At 42.0% G+C, this 23,156-nt stretch overlaps 1 protein-coding gene across 1 annotated transcript in view; it reads left to right on the forward strand.

Annotated features, from left to right (window-relative positions):
- The window catches only part of Ca8 (carbonic anhydrase 8), a 69,597-nt gene extending 62,644 nt beyond the window's left edge, over nucleotides 1–6,953 (forward strand). The window contains exon 9 of the mRNA XM_057791079.1: nucleotides 5,878–6,953. The gene's annotated coding sequence lies outside the window, so the exon portion shown is untranslated. The remainder of the gene's footprint in view (nucleotides 1–5,877) is intronic.
- Nucleotides 6,954–23,156: the final 16,203 nt, after the last annotated feature.

Below are 23,156 nucleotides of genomic sequence, written 5' to 3' on the forward strand. Positions count from 1 at the left end.
TTGGTTCAGCCCTTTTCCTCCCCAGTCTGGGCTGTAACAGTTAACCTAACATTTTGTTGCTTTCTGTTTCCATGTCTCCAAATACAATTGTTAAATATTCGTGGTGAAAATTTCAAGCGACACAGCACTCAATGAAGCCGGGGCACACCTCTCTGGAACTCCACGGCCTGCAACAGCCATAACCAGTCCCAGGTGTCCTGGCGTGGGTGGAGGCCATACAGCATGTAAGGGAGGGTAGCATGAGTCCGTTGGCGTGGCCGTGACAGACTTAAACTTCTTTTTCCCTCGTAAGAAGGCCGGTGGGGAGGCTACAATGAGAAAATGGGATCTCCCTGTTTAACATCATTTGTTCTGCAGGAGATGTACGTCAGGAACATTAGTTGTGTGCATTCAATCTATGTATGCATCTGTATTTACATGTATGTGGTGATCCATATGGAGTTATTCCGTGTATGCCATCTGCTGACTTGATGCTATGTCTTCTTGTAGGTCATACTGTTAAGTGTTTGTCAAGTATAGGTCATTTTTTGAAATTTTAAAGATTTATTTATTTATTTTTTTATATGTGAGTGCGTGAGTGTTTTACCTGCATGTATGTGTGTACCATGTGCATTCCTGGTGTTCACTGTTGAATTCCCCTGGAACTGGAGTGAAGGCTGTTCGTGGGCTGCCCAGTGGGTACTTGGAACTAAATGCAGATCCTTTGGAAGTTGACCACCATGTAATCTCTCCATCTCTGGCATGCTACTTTTAACTGTTATGAAACTTATTTATACTTTGGTCATTTTCAGTGTTCTATAATCAACTACACTATGGGTTAGTTAGTGATGAATTTTCTTAAAATACTCTTAGTAATGCAGTTATCAGAGTTTTATTTTAACTCTGAAAAAACATTACTGTCCTCAAGAGTTGTGTCAGTTCATGCCCCAGCTAGCCACAAGTCTAGCTCTGGTTCCCTTTTACTTTTACGAGAGTCCTCAGGAAATTCTAATCATTGCCAATCTGCACAAGGATGACTATTTTGATTGCCCCAAGTTCTGTGGTCCTTGGCTCATTCCTGACTCTCTGTTCTGTTCCCTTGTTTTGTCTAGTGATGTCACTAAGCACAGTGCTTGTGACATTAGTGTGGACAAGACTCCTTACCAGTCTATTCTGGCTGTTCTCACATGTTTAAGATTTCCAGATAAACTAGGGAATCATTTCAGCAGAAGAATAGAAGTAACAAACTACAACGAGAAAAAGGAAGGGAAGAATATCACTATAATGTGTGATTTGTGTTGCATAATCAGTGAAGGGAGTTTGTTTCTTTACAATATTGAGGGCCAATGGGTAGATATTTGTTTAGTACAGTTACTATAATTTTTATGTCATTCATGTATTTTAAGACTGTATTTCATATATTTTTGTCCCTTCCTTGAAGTTACTCTGGGTGGCATATTTGGGCAGAGCCAACTGGGGTGTGGCTTGATAGTAAACACAGTGGTAGCGGATGCCGACCCTCCCTGGGTCTTCAATTTGGGCAAATTGTCAGTTGTCATTCAGCCTTTGCTTCCTCATAACTGAAGTGGAGACAGCAGGTGTTTTAAGTTCCCAGAGCTGTTCAAGGACTTGTGAGGTGATGTCAAGCAGACGGTTAGCATTCACGAAGCACAAGTACTGCTGTTGCTGTGGTGGCTGTGGTGGTCCGTATTGGCCAATCTCTTTTTCCATTTTATTTTCATATTGATTAATGTTTTGTGGGAAACGTAATGTGTTAGGCTGGTCCCTGCTTTTCTAATGGCCTTTTCATATAGCTCCAATGATTTTCAGTTGTTTGAGTTTTCTAGCTAAACCATAGTAGCATTTGTCAATAGTAACAATTTGATGTATTTCTAATTTGAATAATTCTTCCCTCATTGCACCAATGAGTGCTTCTATGAACTTTAAGTAGTTCACTGTGGTGTCTGCTGTACTTATTTCTGATGCTTGGATCTCTAAGCCCAGAGGCGTCTCTCTTATCTTTCCTTGGAATATTCGAGAACAACTGTTGCTCCTGGTTTCTCTCCCTTTCTCTTCTTTGGTGTTTCTTTGTTTTCCTTTCTGGAAATAGTGACTATGTGGGAATAGTAAGTAACTTGTTACGTGCCATTGGTTATAATTGAATCACATTGAATTTCTGCCTCTTTCTTTTGTGTGTGACTGTTCTGAGCTGTCTTCAGTAGCTTTCAGCCTAAGGCTAAGGCAGGGGTTCACAGCTAAGTCAGAGGTAAGGGAACTTGTGCAACCTGCCCCAGTGAGGCACCATTAGTGCCTGGGAAAATGGTCAACCCACCCCAAGGGTGTGCCTCTAGTGCCTGTGAAAATGGCCAGCCCACCCCAAGAACCTGGGAAACGGCCAGCCCAGTTTAAAAAGAGTTGTCATTCTTAGCACATCAATATTTTTTTTATTTACTTTTTTTAAGTTAAAGTTTTTTTTTTTTTTGCTTTCATTGTATGTGCTTGAGTGTTTAGCCTCCATGTCTCTGTGTGTATTATGTGTGTCCCTGATACTTTGGATGTCAGGAGAGGAATTTGGATTCCCTGAACTGAAGTTTGGAATGGTTGTGAGCCACCATGTTCTGAGCGCTGGAAGAAAACCCAGGTCCTCTGCAAGAGCCAGTGCCGTTGAGTGCTGAGCCATCTCTAGCCCATGTGACTGTTATTGTTTGTTTGTTCATTCTTCCCTCATATGTTACACTCCCATGCAGTTTCTCCCCTCCTTTTCTCCCAGACCCATCCCCTCTTCCCCTCTTCCCCAGATCCACTCCTCTTCCGTTTCCCAAGAGTATCAACCACACGTGACTTAACGAGTTACAATGATATCAAAGCTGGATGAGACAAGCAGGAGGAAAAGGGTCCCAAAAGCAGGCAGAAGAGTCAGAGATAGCCACCACTCCCTGTGAGGAGTTCTGCTGGGGGAACTCCTTCAGCCAATGGCCTTTGAGATGATGGCCCACTTTGGGTGTGGTCTTGGGTACTACATATGCAGACATAGAGGCTTGGGTTCCTGTTCACCGCTCATGCAGAGGACTGCTGATCTGTGAGTCTACCTCTAAATAAAGAGTCCTTTATTATACTCCATTCTGAACTAGTGTGGGACTACTTTATTGTAATTGCCGACATCGTTCCACAAGGACATCAAGCTACATGATCATTATATCTATGCAGAGTACCTAGCTCAGACTCCTATAGGCTTCCTGGTTGTCAGTTCAGGCTCCGTGAGCCCCTATGAGTTCTGCTTAGTTGATTCTGTAGGCCATGCTCATGTGTTTCAAAGGGATACTGTAGTAGATAGTCAAGTTAGCAGAATTAGATTTCTTGTCCCTGACATCAGCCTCTGACCTTTGCAGTCTCTGAGGGGCAGGATGCGCGCACACGTGCGCTTGTATGGTTGGCAGCTTTTCAGGAAATTCTCTAAAGGGATCTGAATTGAATGCATTCCCTGGGGTCCCTCCATAGAAGACAAATTAAGGTTCAAAATAGGCATATGAAAGATAACATCTGTTATAATTATATTAAAAAGAATTGGTGATTTAACAGACTCTTTAGAATGTGGCCATGCTTCAAGGTTATTGTTGTGAATAATACTCACTGCAGAACAGAAAATTCCCTCTACTTTTAAGCTTTCCTGTTTATATTTAGACAAATGGGCACTTGGAAGACATCCCAGAGAGGAGAATGGGAGGCTGATTACCTCTGTTAATTTGTCCTTTCTTTAGATTGTTTTATCAAACAGATTCATGTTCTGATGACCCGATGACATGGTTCTCAGAAAGAGTTTAGGAAAATACACAGAATGCATCAAAAGGAATGTTTGTCACCAGTCCCGATCACTGATTGAGCATTGACAATTTTGTCTTTAACACAAATCATATTAAAATAACAGAAAAGGGAACTTTGTTAAATGTACAAACTCGCAAGGACGAGAAAGCAAGAGGACAAAGTACCTTAGAAGCTGGAAGCACACGGCGGCACAGATATTTCTGTGATGGGCTCTCAGAGTCAGGGAAATTTGCAACAGATGTTTCTGGACGTTGGAAGGCAAAGAAGCCAGTGCTGTCTGTGTTGGATGAATGCTGTTTGAGAAGCAAGTACACTTTAACTGGAAGATGCCTGGAAGTACTTACCTTGTGGAGAGGACTAAAAACAGTTGATAATAGGGAATTAGGCTGCCTCACTAAAATAGGGTGGAGGGGCCACTTCCTGAGAACTCACTGTCTCTGGTCTCTTCCTCCCCACCCAGTCTCTAGTGCAGTGTCAAAAAGACAGTCTACTTCCCAGCTGACCCACAAGGGAAACGCCAAGGATAGCAGTGGAGTGGGATCCCAGATACAGACGCTAGTCAGTGCAGATGTGGCTGAATTGGATATGAGCTTCTAAAGAGGTTTCTGCAGAGATGCAAATGCAAAGACAGGGGCTCACTGTATAGCCTGGCAGGATTTGAACTTGCTATGTAGGCCAGACTGGCCTTGAACTCAAGGAGACCTGCCTATGGTCTCATAAGTGCTGGATTAAAGGTGTTTTCCACTCTGCCAAGCCACAAGATATGTCTTCACTTCTTGAACAAGTAGGATAATTGGTAGGTAGTAATTGAATTAATTATGAAAAATTCTAAGATTCTCATTTAACTCAGATCAAACAACATGCAAGAAAGAAAAAGAGTTAAGTGAAATCCATAGTTTCATTCTGAATATTATTTGTCATTATTGTAATATAAATAATTGATTCAACCAAAATTACAGGATAAATATATTTGCAGGGTGGGATGGTAGTTAGGATTGATACACTTGTCTTGGATGATGTGGGGGGGCGTGGAGGGACTGACTAGGGGAAAGAACTTCAGATCGTCCCATGCCACTGGGACAGACAACACCTAATACCTAAGCAAATTGGAGGGTGTGCTTAGGACCATGTGATGTTCATAAAATCATCCGCGGAAAGAATTGATTAGAAAGTTGCTGACATGTGAGAGAGATGAAAGACAGGCAGTCTTCATAGTAAACACTTACTTATTTAATTGGTTAAATGGCCTCAGTGTAATTTTCACAGAAATACAAAAGTAAAATAGGAAGCCCTGCTGCTATCATTTTTACCATACCTACGTGTGTACAGACACATGTGTGTGCAGTGTGCATACAAGCGCATGTGCACTCTTCCTTGGAGCATTTGCTTTCGGTCAGGTAGCATTCTGGGCCTACATCATCGTAGTGGGGAGCATGGCAGAAGTCAGGCTGGCATAGCACTGGAGCAGTAGCTAAGATCTTACATCTTAAGACACAGCCATGTGGCAGAGAGGTCCTGGGAATGGCCTGGGCTTTTAAAACCTCAAAGCCTGTCCCCACTGGCACACCTCCACACACCTCCTAATGCTTCCCAAAGAGTTCTCCCAACTGGGAACCAAATATTCAAACATGTGAACCTGTGGGGGCCATGTTTATTCACCACATTGGGGAACCACAAAAACAATGTGCCATATGTTAGTCTACATTTAACTGTGTAATCAGTAGGACCTTTAAGACGCTTTTGGACCAAAAGGAAGTGGTTATTATCCAGCTGTGATTGCATATAAAACTGATAGCAATTTAAAGCTTCATTTTTATTTGTTAGACCTGGCATGTAAGTATTTCACTTATAATATAGCCCAAATATTAATTTGGTTGACAGTGTCTGCGGCTGTGACATTGTACTCATTTCTGACACAGCAGTAAAATTATGGTGGAAAATTACAAAGATATTTTAGAGATTTGTGACGATACTTGAAAATTCTTACTTTCTGTCATGTTTAGTGTTTGGAGGCTAGAAAGGCTGTGTGCTGTGGAAGGTATTCATGATCTGACTACTTCATTCTCTTGCCTGAAGGAGGAAGACAGTGGTCCCATGGAGCCTTTGGATGAGGAGTGGAGACTCCTGAGTGGCAACTTCGTTTTAACCCTCCAACCTGCATCTTCTTCAGCTGCTCCAGCTTTGATGGACATCTGTGACCATTGTCTGCATACACGCTGTTATGAACTAGTAGAAGTGACTATTCAATGTAAAGACACTCAGTGTGTGTGCGCACACGCCACAGCTTCTGGTATTCAGACTTTTGCACATACTGCTTCTTGCTTATGTGTAGAAAGAATGAACGTAGTTTGCAGACCTATTAATATGACTGTGCCATATATCAATATGAGACAGAAGAAACCCTCCACGTTTCTAGAGCCAAGTTGTTCATTTCCTGTCTGTATTAAAAAACATGCCCATCCCCAACCTAGTGTCATTTGTGAAAATAAAATAAAAGTTTTGGTCTACAACAACCTAGAACTTCAAAATATAACATGAAGGAGTCGTAAAAATTATCTTGTGTGTTTTTTCTAACAATCACACCAAATTTAATATCAAACTGGTTTATTACAGAAAACAATTTTGGAATTAATACAGAAATACTTTATACATTATTTTTAAAGAAATTATTTGAATCTAATATAGCTGGAACATATCTGAAACTATGGCTTCTACGAAGTTAAGGATAGCTTAAGAGATAAATAGGAAGAAAGATGGGCACAGCGATAGCTTCGTTTTCCATAATTGAAATAGAATTCAATGGTATACTATATTAATTTAGTTTGTACATTTTGTATGTCTTCAGAATACTTTATTCTATAGATTGCACTTCTGTGTTGAGGTAAGATAGGGTGGACCATATCCTGTTTTTAAGAGTGGCTGTCCGTTAATCACATCTTAAGTCATAGTTCAATGTGACAGAATGGTGTGCAGCAGGAGAGATACTGACAGAAAGCAAGAACTTAAGAAATAAATGTTTGCCGGGCGGTGGTGGCGCACGCCTTTAATCCCAGCACGCGGGAGGCAGAGGCAGGCGGATCTCTGTGAGTTCGAGACCAGCCTGGTCTACAAGAGCTAGTTCCAGGACAGGCTCCAAAACCACAGAGAAACCCTGTCTCGAAAAACCAAAAAAAAAAAAAAAAAAAAAAAAAAAAAAAAGAAATAAATGTTTTTGGTGGTTATACTTCTTGAAAAAACAAAGGCCTTCACTAACAGTCTCGTTCAGAGGGATTTGTTGGTGATAGGTAGAATAAGGTCCTCTTCAGAGGTTTTAGATCTGTTGGGTAGAGGCTGCATTAATGGAAACAATACAAGTAAAACAGTACAAGAGGCCTCCCAGAAAACAGAAACAACGAAGACTTTGCTTGAATGTAGAGTCCCAGGCAAGAAGGAAGACTAGAGCCATGGTCCTGAGGAAAGTGGGAGATGAGAAGGCTCAGTAGGCACAGCAGAGTAGCCCCACGCAGGGCCTCCCATGGCACAGAGAGGCCCCGGATACTTTCTTTTTGCAGCTTTTAGTACTTGCTAAAATCGAAATGGCAAAGTATAGGTTAAATCAACAAACAAACAGAACAACCCTGCAGTCTAAACCTTTGCATTGCCCAGGCTGGCACTATGAGACGCGTTCAGCCATAGCTGCAGCGATGTCATAGTTAATGGACTGGATCTAAAGGCTTTCATGCTTCAGTCAAATAGCACCCCTGGCGCTTCTTTGGTAGATCAGTGCCTGGAACACAATCATGCATAGGCATCAGCGTCTCCACTCCAACAGGACGGACTTGAACTTGAGTTCTTGGTTTTTATGTCTCATACTTCCTGCAGTCTCTACCCATCTGACCCCACAATGTATAAAGTGGAAAATATCATGACAAAAACTCATATAATTGACTTCCAGAGTGATATCTAGCTGTCTCATGCTTATCCTATAGAGCAAGGTAAAAATTTCATAAAGCAACCAAATTGATTTTCTGAGTACTTTTTAAATGATCACTTAAGATTAGTTTCCATGGCTTAATACTCTTTATATTCTTTCTTTCTCTTTTTTAATTTATTTATTTATTTTGAGAAAAGTTCTCACTGTCTAGTCTTGACTGTCCTGCGTCAATCAGACTGGCCTTAAACTCACAGAGAGCCACCTGACTCTGCTGGAATTAAAGGTGTGTGCCACTAAGCCCAACCAATTTTCATGTATAAAGAACGCCTTCAAGCTCTAATTGCCACTGATTCAGAATAGAAACACTTGCGTGTTTGTATAAATGGATTTGAAAGTCTAATTTGTTCATCAATAAAACTGTCAGTAAATGTTATCAGATCTATATTACTCTGATGGTGAGTGGGGAAGAAAATCAAAAGTTACGCCATGGGAGCTGCAGCTGGAGGGGGCCTTCTGGGGCAGAAGTGTAGGTGGGTGTTAACCTGGAGTATATGGTGAATTTCACTCATCTGGAGGTTTAGAGTAAGGGCCACAAACTGAAGTGCCTCTGATAGAGCTTTCACATCTGACTTGTGGTCATTCATGAACTTACTGGTGTGTGAGGGGATACTGATCTCAGAAGGTTTGTCAGCCAAAATAATGTCAGTCGTGCACTTGGAAAACAAGCGTGTGATTGCACGTGTGTGGGTATGTGCATGTCACAGCACGCATGTGGAACAACTTTGATGAACGTACTCCCTCTTTCCACCGTGTGGATTCTGGGGAGGGATCGATCTTGGGTCGTCAGGCTTGGCAGCAAGTGCCACCACCACTGAACCCTTGTGTGGTGCTCAGTCTATCCGATGCTCATCAAAGCTCTTCATTCTTCCAAAGAACCCAAGTTTGATTTTGATGTTTGTCTCTATTGTGCTTTTGTCGTAATCTTTATTTTCCTTCGTTACCTGATGCTTACTGTGGACTTAAGCTCTGCTCCTTCCATTATCTTAAGGGCTAAGATCAAGCTATTTGTTTGAGATTTTTCTGTTTTAAATCAGGACATTTACTGTAGTGAGTTTCCCTTGAGCATTTTCAGCAGCGGTTATAGATCCTGAAATGATACTTGTACGTGTTCACTCACTTCAATGTATTCTCTCCAATTTGCACTTTTATGTTGAACCTAATTGTCATTTAGAAGTGTGAAGAGAGAGATGAACAGGAAGTAGAAGGGAGAGATATTCCAGTGGAGTTTGGGGTTTTTTATACATTTTTTAGAAGGCATAGGAGAAGGAGGGCAGGCTTCAGAGATGTCCGCTGAGGAGGGAGGTCAGTCGGGTGCTTTCTTTGCCTTTCTGAGCTAGCAGGCTCTCACCCTAGTATATGGCTCCTGAGTCTGTTTTGTTTTTTTGTTTTTTTTTTTTTTTGATTTTCAAGACAGGGTTTCTCTCTAGTTTTTGGTACCTGCCCTGGAACTAGCTCTTGTAGACCAGGCTGGCCTCGAACTCAGAGATCTGCCTGTCTCTGCCTCCTGAGTGCTGGGATTAAAGGCGTGCTCCACCACTGCCTGGCCAACTCCTGAGTCTTTATTGGCAAAATAGAATGATGGAGATTTTGTTAAATACAACACTTTCTGGGGTTTTGTTTTAAGTCCAAAAGTCTCACATGGCTATTGTGGATATATTTTTCTATGATTTAATATAGTAAATTATTTTAAATATTATGTGAGCAATTCCCCTTTGAATTTTTTCAAATGAGTAAGCACATTTTAAAAAGTCTTCTTCAAATATCGTTATGAAGGGATGCATGAGAAGAGGGAGTATATATGCACACTGCAGTTTTATTCAGTCACAAAGAAGAATAAAGTTTTTCCATTTGCCTGAAAATGACTGGAATTGAAGACCACCATGTTAAGCACAATAAGGTGGGCCTTCCAAAGAGAAGTGTCCCATGATTGATTCTTTCATCTGTGGCATCTGGGGCCAGGAGGAAGGACATGAGTCAAGGAAGCATCTTGGAATGTAGAAGGGGAAGAAGATAGTTGGAGGTGAAAGGGTAAAAAAGGGGTGAACATGATCCAAATCCTTTATCTGCAGGTACAACAGTGTCAGAATTAACTTGTTAATCTGTGTAATTAACATGCATAAAATAAAAGGGACTGTTTATTAAAATGAAAAGAAATTTGGAGTAATCTCAGTTATTACCTTATTGCAGTAATTACTCTGAAATCTTATTTCTCCACTTTATTTCTCTATTTTAAGTAGTTAATTAGACGTGGTTAATTGGTAAGGAATGATTAATGATTTTCAAGGCTTAACTACAGCAATGTAACCCCAAGAAGGTACTTACAAAAATTGGCGCTCAGAAAATTTATTTTCTTGAGAATTTTGTGCACACACTTCTCTTGGGATATAGCAATATAGCAAACATTTAAGTGACAGAAGTAACCTATATTAATTGAATAGATACTATCTTGAAATATGGAAAAGAGGAGATGTTGCTCAGCAACAGTGAGATGGGGCTTTACGGCTGTGCACCACGTCTCTATTGTCAGTTTTTATGTTGTCCTTTCTGTCTAGCATCACGTCCTTCAGCATTTTGGATGGCACCACACGTGCCATTCATTAATGTAGCGAGGTGGAGTTGTGGCTGACCTTCAAACATTTTTAAGAAAGAAACAAAATAGAAGAAAGAATTTTAAGTGCGACATCTCATCCTGTGTCCCATGCAGATGCTTGAATGTGGGATCCTCAGGGCTGAACTCTCGGGCTATACAGGCAAGTCCATTTGGAAATGCTGTTTCAGGGTTGGAAGAAAATTCTGTTTCTGAAAGGTGAGACATTTTTCACCACTGAAACTGCAGTCAGTGGTTTGGTCGAACTCAGGAAAGTTTTAGAGATGGTCCCAAGTCCTACGTCTTCTTGATACTCTTGTTCTACTTTCTTTTGACCTGGCTCATTTCTAAGTACTGAACAATTTCTTGGATAAAATTTAATTGCTTTCAAATTATATTGGAATTCAGCCAACCTCAATGGAAATTTTCCTATGTTCTATTCAAATTTGGCTCCAAGAAATTTAAAAAACTGTGTCAAACTGTTATAGAAAAAAAATATTTAAGTCATATAGTTGGTCTCTTTATGGTAATCAAGAAAGCTACCCTCTTCTAGCAGGTGTCTGGGTCACAACCGAACACTTGGAATCAGCAGGTCTGGGTTCAGGAGGTCACATGCTGGTTGTGCAGTATAAGGACCACAGTTCTGTGCCTGAGTCTTCTATGAGTGAAGCAAATCATTTAAAAGCACAGTTTCTCTCATGATTAAGTCTTTTAAAGACACAAATGGAGGTACCTGTGCTGTCCTTGGGTAGAGGGAGGTAGAACGGATGTCTTGGGACACTAATCAAAGCTCCCTTTCCTCTGGCAAGACAGTTGTGGGAAGGAATTCAAACCCTTTGCGTAATGAACTTCTGCAACGAGGGAGCTGAGGATATTGACCAAGTCTGCTGGCTCAAGGGAGACCCATGGGAGTCCAGTATTTGGGAGGGGCACCAACAAGGCAGTGCACCATGCAGGCGGGACCTGGCTGACTCGGGGCCCGAGACTGTCACGGAGTCAGACTGGTGTGGCATATTCGGACAGAATCCCACCAGGGTCTGTGGTCCTACTCCCACCTTCACTGTACATGTGAGTCATTCTATGACCTGGGAGCAAGGACACTGAAGTGACGCCCGGATTCCTTATGGACTGAACCTTGAATGTTTGGAAAGCTTCAGGCAGAGGGACTCCCTGGAGGTTCTGAGACTTCCACAAATAAGGAAATGGGATGACATAAGCATTAAAAAAGGAGAGAGAGAGAGAGAGAGAGAGAGAGAGAGAGAGAGAGAGAAAGAGAGAGAGAGAGGAATCATGTGTCATTTTTGATGGTAAATAAAGTCATATCTATTATATACACATAAAAAACTTTTTATAATGAAAAGTACCTCAGTTTTCTGTCACAAAGGAAGTGCCACCAGCCACTATGGCGTGGGAGCATACACGATTCTCTCAGGGTCTTTCTTTGTATGGCTAGGGGACTCTCTGCTCACCAAGTGTCAGTTTTGTTGCTTGTGATTCCTCTGGAGAGGCACATCCAGTTCTTGTGTGCTGGCTCATCACCACCCATGTCTATGAGGCACCTCTTAGGACCAGGTGAGTGACACCAAGTTCCTCCCATCTCCATTGAGAAGTTAGATCTTCATACTGACTGAGCTACTAAAGCAAGTACCCTTAGACTATCTCCTCCACCTTCCTGTGTGCAGACCAGTGTGTCCGCCCCCAACCCTAGCAGAGGGAGATATTCCAGTTGCTTTTCAGTCACCAAACACACGACACTAAAAACCTTCTCGAAGATCTCCCCTAAAACACTCTAGCAGGAGAATGTGGACAGACGAAGCAAACGGTATTTTAATGCATATGAACAGAGGCTGGAGATCGTTTTCTAATGTTCAAGTCTGAAGTTTTGTTTTATCTAGACTTTAGACTGTTTTCCCTGCCTTTGAAACACTCAACAATTACTTAATGACTGAACTGCAGGGTGAGGAAATGGGTAGGGTTCTTTGCAGCAGCACACCGAGTTCAGGACTAAATGACAAGGAGGCTTAATGGTCACCTAGGGATTAAAAGTCTCATTTCCTTGCACAGGACAAGTTCCTCTTTGGACAGGATGCTGGTTTGTAAGAGGTGATCTAGAAAATAAGCGTTAGCTCACGCTCCCATTTGTCCCTTCAATTCTGTCCCCTGGGCATTACTAATTAATCCCACCCTGCTGGACAATGCCACATTATTTTACATGGGATGGATGTATTGTCCTATTTTTAGAGATGCAGAAATTTCTGAAGAGCAGGCTCCTGGGTGGGGCTCTATGATTGACAGGAGGTCTTCCTGCTCCCTGAGATGCTCTTATAATTGTACTGAAACAAAAAACGGGATACAATTTGGTTTGCATGATGTTTGGGGCCAGAAAAACTTTATGATGATCTTAACCCAGTACATGCCATATATCTTGCTGTTGCCTTTATTTAACATGTGCACAGGCTGACACGGATTTATGCTTTAGAATGCAGATTTGTGTCATCCAGTGGAGGGGTTGTTGGACAACAAAAAGGCTACATCGTCAGTGAAGATGCATGGTGTGGGAAGGGCTACCAATGTCAAACCCGCTTCTATTGCTGGATGCTAAATGGTTCAGTTAGTGTTCTGACATCTCCTTGGAAGGGCAGGGCATGAATACAGTGCTATCATTAATTTATTCAGCAAATGATCATTGAGTTCTGATTATGTTTCAATTGCTGTATTGATGCTAAAGTCAATGAACCCCTAACACGCAAGCTTAAGGACCTGAGTTTGGATTCATAGAACTCACATAAAAACCAAGAGGATGTGCCTGCAATCTTTAGTGTTGGAGACACAGAAGGGCGTGTTGGAAGGCCAGTCTAGTCAAATCTGTAAGCTTCGGTTTCAGTGAGAGAACCTGTCTCAAAATGTAAGGTGGCGAGCCATTTAGGAATCCAACATCAACTCTGGGCTCCACAGACAGGAGCACACAGAGGCATACTCCTCACCCACACACTCATGTGCAAACACACTCACAAGAATCCACTCCTTGTTCTCAGCACACCCCATTATAATCCAGGTTGTTTTCTTAAAGCCATGTGAGTAGAACAAACTTCATGTTCAAGCAAACGACCATTTTGAGGCATGGGAGGCTTTTTAGAGGCTGTGGCCTAGAACTTGCAAGTTAAAGAAAGGAGACATCGTGAAAGATGAGGTGGAAGGATCCAGATATGAGAATACCAAGAGAAAAGATGCGGCAGGGGAGGCTGCCCACTTAACATTGAGGATGAGTAAACCCTGTTATCTGATTCCAACCATGCCTAGGAAGAGTGTGGAGAGGCACAAGGAAGACAGGGCACTTTGAACGCTGAGCTGTTAAACCTCCACTCTATTGGCACAGATAAGGGACACATTTGTTAACAATGGAGCACTTGAGTAGCTGCTGCTGTGACAGGCAGTGGAGACCCTGGAGGCCGAAGAAGGCACAAGAAGGTACAGCTGTGGAGCCCAAACAGCAGCAGCAAGGCCTGCAACATTGACCTCAGTGGATATCTGGAGATGGGGTCTGCATTTTATTAGGGGTGGATCGGAATGGTGGAAACCAGTGTTGGGAAGTCCCGTCTCTCAGCCAGGTTGGTGTGTAGAGGGAATGCCCAACTCACCGGGTTCTACAGGTGCCCATTCCACACCCACCTAGGAGCTGGCATCTGAGCCTGGTTAGCGATGTACATAAGGAGTAGATGAAGGAGCAGTTTTCTTTGTGTGGGAGAGTTATTTGCTAATTTTTAATCTGAATCTGCTTGTTTGGCCTTCTCAGGTAGAGTTTAAGCTCCAGCAAGGTAAGGATTACCTTTTCACCCCTGCAACAGACTCTTCCTTCATGCACTGACTTTATTAGGACACACAAGCTCCAGTTGTGTATGTTGGGAATGTAAAGCAATATTTGTCTGTTCATGTGGGTGCTGATATCCCCATTCCTCATCTTTTCTTATAAATCAATGTTGAATCCATGCTTTTATGATAAGAATATTTCTAATATGAAAACTACCCAGCAATTTCACAGCCTTCAAGACTGTCTTGAAACCTCATCTCCCTCCTTTCAGCCAGCAGGAACAGGGTCACTGCTGGTCAAGCACTCAGGATGGGAGTGTCGTCTTGACTGAAAGTGGGTGTCCTGTGGCTGACATTGGTTCTGGGTTCTAAGAGTGTTTCCTAAGAGGATGCATGGGTCAGCTGTAACACACCCAGTGCCTCCTTTGTGCTCCCTTAGCTTCCCACAGTTGCCCAGGCCTCCACCTTCACCTGACCCACATTTGGGGGCTGGGAAGAAGGCTTAGTGGGTAAAGAGTTTGCCTTGCAAACATAAGAGCCGAGTCTGACTCCCAGATCCCTCTCCAGAGGTTGTTCTCAGCCTTCCTAATGCTGCAACCCTTTAACATAATTAATTCCTCCTGTCGGGGTGACCCCCAGCTGAAGCGACTCTAGCCAGCCTGGGCCTGGCAAACAGGGCTCTGGCAGGCCTTGCCTGTCTCCCCAATGCCTTCTGCCTTGTTAAAAATGGTTAGATTATATTCCTAAAGGTACATCCTAAGGACTATTCCCTTCTTTGGCCACATCCTTCTCCTGAGGTTGACTACCAAGGTTCAGCTATCAAAGTACTGAAGTCTGGCAAACAAAAGCCCCCTTTGCCTCACCTAATTAACATGTCCAATTAAAATTAAATACCTCATCCTAACACAGGATTCCCCCTTTACCTTTATAAACTGCCATTTTCCTATGAGCCAGGTCTGTCTCCTCTCTGTCTAGAGGCAGTCCCCCCAAATCCCCCTGGACAGAACCCTTTCCCTCTCTACCTTGTTCCTGCCCCTGACTTTATTTGTCTTCTATCTTTGTTCCTTATCTCTGTCCTCTGTCCCTTTGTGGGAAATAAATCTCATTTGTGCTGAGAACTTGGTCTTGGGGTGTATTGAGCTGACTTTGAGGTTCCCTATACCAACAGCAAAATTATTTTATTGCTACTTCATAACTATAGTTTTGCTACTGTTATGAATCATATTGTAAATATCTGATATGCAGGCTATGTGAGCCCTGCAAAAGGCTCGTTCAGTCCCAAAGGCTGAGAACCATAGGCTGAAAAAAGCTCTGCTCTGGAACAAGCTGACTGTGTGAGCACACTCAGAACCCCATCGCTGAAGGTGCACACTCATAACCCCATCACTAGAAAGGTACAGATGAGTAGATCCCTGGGGATCACTGCTTAGCCATCTCAGCTTGATGGATGAGACCCTGGCCCATGGGAGACCCTTTGGCAAAAGCCAAGGTGAATAGCACCTGCCAATGACGTGTCAAGGTTTGGTGTCTTTATGTGTGCACACACATAAATATGAAAGCTCTCTCTCTCTCACACAGAGAGAGAGAGAGAGAGAGACAGAGAGAGAGACAGAGACAGAGAGACAGAGAGACAGAGACAGAGAGAAAGAGAAAGAGAGATTAATTCTTTTTTCTGTGTGTGGTTAAATATAGGAGAGACGTCTACTCAGACCAGACCAACTTGTTGGGTCCACATAGTTCAGTGGGTTTTCTCTTTACAGACACAAGAGCAGGACTGTTATTTTGCTTTTGCTTTGAAGCTACCAGTCAAGAAGACAGAGCCTCAAGTCGCTTTTTCAATTAGCAGAGTCTCTCTTGTCACAAAAAAGGTTCGAACAAGAGGGCTGCCTGAAAGCTTTCCCCCTCCATGCTGGAGCGACAGTCAGTGCCGGCTGAGGCATTTCCAGAACTGTCCTCTGCCCCAGCATTCTGAAGTGACTGGATGGATGGAGCCTCTTAAAGGGCAACCTACTGTGCTGCATAATCCAAGTGCGGCCACTGGGAGCATAGCTGCAGAAATCAGAAAGGCTCTTCCGGCTTTGTGTAGATCATCATTCAAACATTTAAAAACCTGGAGTGTGTTCTTTCTATGTGAAGTGCTCCCATTAATGCTAATGAAAGCCACACATGTACCTCAAAGCCAGAAATGACGCCTCAATCTTCCCCCAGGAATCCTAGATGATAAGAAAAGATCTGGCCTCCCTTCCCTTTTGTAGTGAGGCAGGATGGAATCCTGGAGCCTGGGTAGAATCTCAGGCGGCTTAAATATAAACTCTCCATTGACGGACACTGGGGAAATCCTTCTGTCAGAGAATACACACAAGTTCCAGTCCATGTTCATGCTTTTCTGGTTTGTCTTTTTACCCCCACTCTGAAAGCACAGTTAAAAAAAAAATCCTTTTTATTTTAAAAGTTATAATAGATTAAAGGCTTTCTTTCTTTCTTTCTTTCTTTCTTTCTTTCTTTCTTTCTTTCTTTCTTTCTTTCTTTCTTTCTCTCTCTCCTTCCCTCCTTCCCTTCTTTCCCTTCCTTCCTTCCTTCCTTCCTTCCTTCCTTCCTTCCTTCCTTCCTTCCTTCCTTCCTTCCTTCCTTCCTTCCTTCCTTCCTCTTCAAATGGAGCCACTCAAGAAAATGCTGCTACCAAGAAGCCAGGCTTACCTCTATTCTTTTGTGTCTAGAATTACTTCCCAAGCTCTCTCAGGTTTTATATGGATGCAGTTGTCCACGTTGGTGCCATTTGTTGACAGAGATTTGTGCCCCACCCAGTCCCACAGCTGTTCAGTCCCAAAGAAACACACAGAGGTCTTTTATCAGTGAGGCATTCTCATCTTGCTTCCTCTGTGCCGGGGTGATGACTGCAGACTGAGCCTTTCCTCTTCCCAGAATTCTCCTGTTCTGGTTGCCCTGCCTATACTTCCTGCCTGGCTACTGGCCAATTAGCATTTTATTATACCAGTACAAGTGACAAATCTTTACAGAGTACAAGACCATTGTCCCACAGCAACTACCCCCCCATGAATACTCAGCTGCTAAATGTGCTCATTGACACAGTAGCAAAACATGTGATTGATTAACATGAAAGAAACCGCATTCCTTCAATAAAAAAACAACACACAATATCCACCATCATTATACCTATTAACATAGTTATTCCTTCCCAAACTTAGTCATGGGCTCGCTGGATACATTGCTACTTAAGGGTTATGATGGTTTGAAGGAGAATGACTCCCATCGGCTCATGGATTTGAAGCCTTGGTTACCAGGGAAGGTTTTAAGTTTTCAGAAGCTCAATCCAGGCTAAGTGTTGGCTCACTCCTTGTCATGATCATAAGGGGTTTCCCTCTGGAGCTGTGAACAAGCTCCCAGTTAAATGTTTTCTTTTATAAGAGTTCCCTTGGGCATGGTGTCTTTTCCCAGAAATAGGACAATGACTAAGACAAAGGTAAAACTTGTTAACCTCTAATAACGTGTTTTGGGAAGAGGGTGGCTAGGCTGAGAGATAAACACAGGCACACACAAAGAGGAAGTTCGGAGACTGTTGCAGCCTCAGTGAATTCCCTGGATGGTCATGTGGCTAAAGCTCACGTCTTTCTCCAACTGTGTACCTCTTCTTTCTCTTTCAGTTGGAACCTCGCCAGTTCTTTATTTGGGGAATAAATATTGATTTAGTCCCAGATGGTTGGAGGCCATTCTAGTTACTGCTATAATTTTGAAAACACTGAAAGTCATTACGTTGGCACAGATGGCAAGTTCCAAAGGTCTATCGTAAAGGTGTGGTTCCCCAGTTGGCAGTATGGAGAGGTGCTGAGAACCTCTAAGGGAGGGGACCATGTGGAGAGATTTTAATTCTTTGTGGGTGTACCCCTGAAGGGGACTGTGGAACCCTGGATGCATTCTCTGTTTCCTGGCTTATGATGATAGGCCATTCCATCCTACCATGCATCCCTGCCATTTTCATCTAGAGCCTCGGCAATCTTTGGCTTGATTGGCTACGTGGTAAATTAAACAACGCTTTCTTCTTATGTTACTTGTCTCAACTATTTTCTTGTAGCAATATGAAGTTGACGTCCTGGCATATGCCTTTCATTCTGAACAGTCCTCTACCTTCATCTTACAGCAGTAATTTACCCTTCCTTGGTAATGGAAGTTAATCACTGCTGCTAATAGACTTATAATTTCAAAAGAGTGAATCTATTGGTTTAATAATGAAGAAAGAAGGTAGAATGGCCAAGTAAAAATTTTAGAGATACCGTTATTATGTGGTCTCATGGAAGCATTTACATCTGAGAAATCGGTGCCAAAGTTCTATAATCAATAGATTGTTAAAAATAAAGGAAAATAGAGACATTTGTAGATGAAGAGAAACTATCTTTCTTACTTTTGTTTATTCAGCTGTCACTCAAATGTGCCATTTATAGTTAACATTTTATTCATGGGTTCTTTTGCAAATATGTTTTAATTTTTTGCCCTTTTACAACTGTAAGTACAGGTATGCATGCATTTTTTACATTTTGTTGTTTGTATTAATTAGTATTCACAAGCACATGCTATAGTGTGAAGGTTTTGCTGATATTGTTATTATTGTTTGTTTTGAATAACAGTGTGTAGTCCAGGCTGGCCTCATACTTGGCACCACCTTCTCGCTGCCTCTTAATGCTAGGCAACACGTGTACCCCCGCAGCTGGCTGTGGAGCAGACTGCCAGTGGCTCCATGGGCCCAAGTGTTGAGGTTTTTCAAGACAAATGCTGTCAGGGGTGGGACTACCTGAGAGTTCTTTAAGTCATAGTGGGAGATAGGGAGGAGTGTGCTTGTGCATAGTCCCTCGAACCTCGTGTGTGTGTGTGTGTGTGTGTGTGTGTATGTGCACGCACGTGCTCCTTTGAGATGATTGCAGGCTGGTTGTTCCCTCCTCTTCCAGCTAGCTGTAAGGTTGGCAGTTCTGCTGTGTCATGTGCTCTTACCACAATGTGCCTGTCTTTGCTTTTTATTTAAAAAAAAAAAAAAACAACATGTTAATTAGCTTCTCGGTTCTCCACATCTCCACACTTCATTTAGCTAGTCTTACCTAATAAAACATCTTGCGGTTTTCAATTGGTTGTAGTTTAAACTGTTCCACTTAGCTCTTAATTTTAGTTATTGTATTTTCTACTTTACACCTTATGTTTGGACGGTCTCCAACTCACCGGTTCTACTTTTCAGCACTTTCTATTTTATCAATGAGAATTTGAAGCTTTCCTTTTGCCTCCGAGGTTAATAATTTGAGTTGTTTTGCAGTCTACCATGCAACTGCTCATTCTGCAGAATTTGTGAGGGTTTCTTCTGATTCTTTTACATAGACTCCTATTTTTCTGTGCCCTGGGTTACCTCTGCCCTCACTGGATAAGAAATTAGAGCCGGTGTAATCATCTCTTCAATATTTTTATTTATTTATTTTTTTTGGTTTTTCAAGACATGGTTTCTCTGTGGTTTTGGAGCCTGTCCTGGAACTAGCTCTTGTAGACCAGGCTGGTCTCGAACTCACAGAGATCCGCCTGCCTCTGCCTCCTGAGTGCTGGGATTAAAGGCGTGTGCCACCACCGCCCGGCATTTTCATGCTTCTTATAAGCTGAATGGTACTATAGTTTTATCGAAATGATTAGTGAGCTATAAATTAATGAGCTCCAAATGTTTTGTTGAGATACGTATATACAGAGTGACTTTTATTTATTTACATCATTAAATTTTTTAACTTGAGGAAATTACCTTGATCTAATAGCTACCTTTGGACTAGGCATTTATAGTTTTGGCTTTTGCATATTTGAGTAAAATGATTTTAGCAAATATTCTGTTTACTCTTTATGCTCCATGCTAAACATTAAAGCCTCTAGAAAAGTCTATATATAATGTTCAACATATTAACATTTTTACTGTAAACTTTAAACTTTTTCATCAATATGTCCATATGCTTGAATTTAAAAACCACACTTGTTTGCTTTTCAAGTGGTTCTAAGTGTGATGTCTCTTTATTTCTACTACTTTACATAATATAAGTGCCACTACGGGACAACAACAACACTTTTTTTTCACAAGCACAACCGTACAGATTTTTTGTGTGATTTGTCCTGATTACATTGCTGACATCTCCCAGATTCAGTGGCTGACTGCAGTGACATTGTCTTGAGCTCTGTTGTGACTTCCTTCTGATGCCACTGAAAGCCTCAGATAAGAGAAAATAGATATTAAAAGTTACCTTTAAAATGTGCATATTAGTCATTGAGCATAGAAATATAATATTTGTCTAAGAACTTATAACTGTGTCTCCTTGAATTTGATATTCATTCCACTAAGAAGAGAAATCCACCTCGCAGTAGGTCATAAGAAGCCCTCTTTCCTCCTTCCTTCCATTGCTGCCCAGACTGCAATCCTAGTTTGCTGTCTTCAGCTTTATTGTATCTTAGCATGAACATTTTCCAGTTAGCCATCTCATCATAAAATTGTTCTGTTGGGGAAAATGAGACTTTGAATTACACTATTTCTCCCCAAATGCTTCCAGAATTGAATATACAACATTACTCAAATAATATACATATCAGCTTACTTCAAATGTATTTCTTTTGAAACACAGAAGAAAATACTGTCTCTTTGTAAATGAACCACCAGATATATTTCTTCTTCACCTCAGGGAACAAACATCATACCCAGGATTTAGATAGAAAAGCAGAATATACTTACATAGGAGAATTAAAATTATTTTGAATCTGTTACCTTCTGTCCTATTTTCCAGCTCTGTAGCCCATCAAATTACATTCTCCTTAAAGACGTTCTGTTAGGAAAAAACAAAACAAAACAGAGACAGTACAAGTAGAAACAAAATTTTCTTTCATTAATATATCAAGATGTATCATATTTTGGGCTACCATAGAGAGAAACTAAAGCTTTCTTTTCTCTAGTTATTTATGGTCAGACGACTGCTTCCATGTGGAGCCTGCTTCTACTTCATTTACTAAGTCTGTCTCCTTGATGCTGCTGTATGCCATATTCTGCCTACTTGTTCACTGTATGTAGTTACCCGGCCTCTCTCTTTAATCCTGATAAACACACAGAAATTAAGGCTACTGAGGTTTCTTCATCAAAGAGTACAATCCACCCCACCCAGCTTTTCTGTGTGTCTGATTTTTTTTTTATTCCCTTGTTACCTGACATCTCTCTTTAGCCATACTGGACACGGGATTATTAGACACCACGGCCTTATAGAATTTTTGTCTACAGAAGACCTGGTATGGATTTTGATGGTATTTCACCTGCAGCCACATTTCAGGAACCGGGGGACTAGGTGAGTTCTGAGCCTCAAAGTTGTGCTTGTTTTGACTCCAGGAGTTTTTGATCTGGCCTGTTTGGCAGGTTAAAAATCAACTAACTTGGAATTCTTTGAGTACTTTAACCAAACATTATGATTCCAAATGAGTTTTGGAAGAGTCTAATCAATTTGATTAAGTTTTATTATGGTGTTTGAATCAGTTGACTCATCATTAAGGGCTGGATTGATGGTTCAGTGGTTAAGAGCACTGACTGCTCTTCCAGAGGACCTGGGTTGGGGTTCACAGCACCCACATGGTGGCTCACAACTGTTACACCAATTCCAGGGGATCTGACACCCTCTGCTGGTCTCTGTGGGTATGAGGCACACACATGGTACACAGGCATACATGCAAAAAATACTAATACACATAAAATTACAATAAAAATTAAAATCTATAGAATTTCTTTAAAAAAAGATTTTTTTTTTTGTTCAATATGTGTGTTGAGTCCCCTGGGACAGTAGTTACAGGCTGTTGTGAGCTGCTAACGGGGGTGGTAACTGGCTTCTGGAGGATCAAGAGGCCCTCTTAGATGCTGAACCCTGCCACTCTGTGGAAGGAATACTGTTTTGTTTTCCCTTTCTTGATCAGCCTTCGGGAATCCTGCTTGTCATGCTTGAAGGCCGTGTTTCTTCCTCTCTCACTCTGGGACCTGAAAGCAGATGGGCACCTCCAGTCACAGCCTTCTTTCCCTGGTTCATTCTGAGTACACTTAACAGTTCTCATGGTTGCCGTTGTCATAGCCTCGTCCTGCCTTTGGTCCTTACACATGTAAACATCATGTCTTCTCTCTGCCGTGCGAGAAGGTTAACAAGTAGGCATTGAATGAGCTTTGCGCTTAGAAGCTCCTTTGGAAATTCTATCTCAAATATAGCTATGGAGGGGTACCCTACTCTGTTCACCGCTCTGGCGCTGAACAAGGGAAAAAGGGCTACAGAGGAATATGAGAAGCTTCTAGAAGATGGAGAAGTAGTGAATTCTCCCCCAAAAACTGCCAGAAAGAAATGTAATTCTCCTGGTGTCATGATTTTACTCACTGGACCTTTGGCAGATATTGGGATTCAGTGGGTATGCACGTACATGAATTTCCGAATTGTTGAGTCCCAGACATGGTTCTGGACAGAGATATGTGGGCTGCAGTAGATGCAGGGATGGATGGTTCAGAACGCGGGCACGTTCGAGGGAGAAGTGGGCTGAAGTAGGAAGAAGGCTAAAAGTGTTATGGCGCCTGCTCTGTAAAGGTCTGGGACTTTTACGCATCATTTGCATAATGCAGGCTTTCCTGCATGCTCTTAACTGTTACTTGTCTGCCTTTGGATGGGAGAGTCTAGTCTTCTTTGCCAACTGGTTTCTTTCATATGTTAATTACACAGCCTTTGTGTGAGGCCTTTGGACCTCACTCACTGCCTTATTCTCCAGCTTCACAGTGAGACCCATTTCAGACTGGTGAATTACAGAACCGAAAGATAATATATTCATATGGTGTCAAGTTGCCAAGTGTGGGCTCATTTGTTGCACAAGGGTAGAAAATTAATTCCGTATCCTTAATAATCTCACCCTTCATTTGGGGACCAGGAAACTTATGATGAAGTAGATAAGGCATTCATTTCA

Source organism: Chionomys nivalis, chromosome 16, assembly GCF_950005125.1.
Source record: "Chionomys nivalis chromosome 16, mChiNiv1.1, whole genome shotgun sequence".
Lineage (NCBI taxonomy): Eukaryota > Metazoa > Chordata > Mammalia > Rodentia > Cricetidae > Chionomys > Chionomys nivalis.